The sequence below is a fragment of the Suncus etruscus genome, chromosome 17 (genome assembly GCF_024139225.1).
Source record: "Suncus etruscus isolate mSunEtr1 chromosome 17, mSunEtr1.pri.cur, whole genome shotgun sequence".
In the NCBI taxonomy this organism is placed as follows: Eukaryota; Metazoa; Chordata; class Mammalia; order Eulipotyphla; family Soricidae; genus Suncus; species Suncus etruscus.
Window position 1 is genome coordinate 5,303,695 of NC_064864.1, and position 1,674 is coordinate 5,305,368.

Here is a 1,674-nt window from a genome sequence, read left to right on the forward strand (position 1 = left end):
TAATATTTACTGTGCAGATATCAAATATTAAAAGCTCAGAAGTGCCTTAAAGTTATGAAGATGTCTCAGTCGTTATTAATAGTTCTAGAGGCAGTGACTATGATGTCACTTGCAGTTAAATGCTTCCACTTTTGAAGCACCCGCCATCACATGAATTCACATTATGCTTGCAGATACACCAAGATAAGCAGAGGAAGATTTGCCTCACACTTGACAGTTTTTAGACTTACATTAAGGACAAGAGTCTCCTCAAGATGTTCGACTGAAAGGAACTATTTACCGATGATGTGATGCATGCAAAGGGAATCGCAGGAAATGATGAAATATCTAGTTACCACCAATATGGGGGCCCCATTACCACTTCTGAAGTAAAGTGCAGTCTTCACAGATCTTAGTAACATTCGGGGCATTATGAAGGAGATTAGTTCTGGGAAGATTCAGCAGTTCCGAAGGCTGGGACAACCCACCAAGCCATCAAATGACTTCCACTGGCTGGTTGTCAGCTGCCAAAGAAGTCAGGTGACACAGTCTCCAGGAATCAGCCTTCCAAGGTGAAAAATAAATCTGGAAACAGGACAGAGAAAAGTGAGGAGATTTACCTAAAGTCAATAGCTATTTGATCTCACCCCAATGCCAAGAAAGTGACACCATGGAACCAAAATACACATCCCTAGCCAGGCAGATATGTGTGTGTATCTGGTGGACGCTGATGGCTGGTGGGCTTTGTACAATAAAGAGAGAGAGAGGAGAAAGATTCAAATTTCAGAAGAAAATTAACTTGAAATGGGCCTGTTATACTGGTGGGCTGGGGGACATAGGGGATAGGGGATGCATTCTGGGAACATTGATGGAGGGAGGTCAACACTGGTGGTAGGATTGGCCCTGATTTTTGTGTGTCTAAAATCCACCTATGAGCAATGGTTTGTAAATCACAACGGTTTCAATCAATTTTTTGTCCCCCAATTCACAATACAGACCAGGCAAAGGGCCTGGGTTGAGGTGTATATGGGGTGCATTTACTGTACCTCCTCTTTCTATACAGTCAGTGTAAAGAACACAGCCTGTGCAAGAGCAATAGTTGGGGTGCAGTGCTCAGTAGGACCACTAGAGGAAGACATTGAGACAGGGAGAGGGGATTCCTCCAAGAGCAGCTGTCTGGACCTTAATAGGTGCTTAATAGGACCACTAGAAGGAGACACTGAGAACAGGGAGAGGGGGCTCCTTTAAGAGCAATGGCTGGGGTGCAGTGCTTAATAGGACCGCGAGAGGGAGACACTGAGAACAGGGAGAGACACTTGGTAATTACATTATTACATATGGCTCTGTGCTAAGGAATCCCTCCTGGCTGTGCTGGGGTCCTCAATGGAATGCTAGGAATTGAACCCATGTCAGCCTAGAAAGCAAACTCCCTATCCTCTATTCTATTACCCCAGTTGGAAATTTTTTTTTCAAAATAGAAATATTTTTTTTCCATTTTAAACTTTATTTAAACACTGTGATGTCCAAAGTTGTAATAAAACAGTTAATTCAAGAATTCACATCCCAACCACCAGGGGGACCTTCCTTCCTCCAATGTCCCAAGTGACCTACCCACCCACCATTCAGCCTGCCCCCTTAGCAAGCACAAAATAAATTGCTTTCTTTTATATAAAATCTTACTCCTTTTTTGGGGGG

The 1,674-nt window shown here is 43.4% G+C and overlaps 1 pseudogene; it reads right to left on the bottom strand.

Moving 5' to 3' along the window:
* Window positions 1-950: 950 nt before the first annotated feature.
* On the bottom strand, window positions 951-1,075 carry LOC125995625 (uncharacterized; annotated as a pseudogene).
* Window positions 1,076-1,674: the final 599 nt, after the last annotated feature.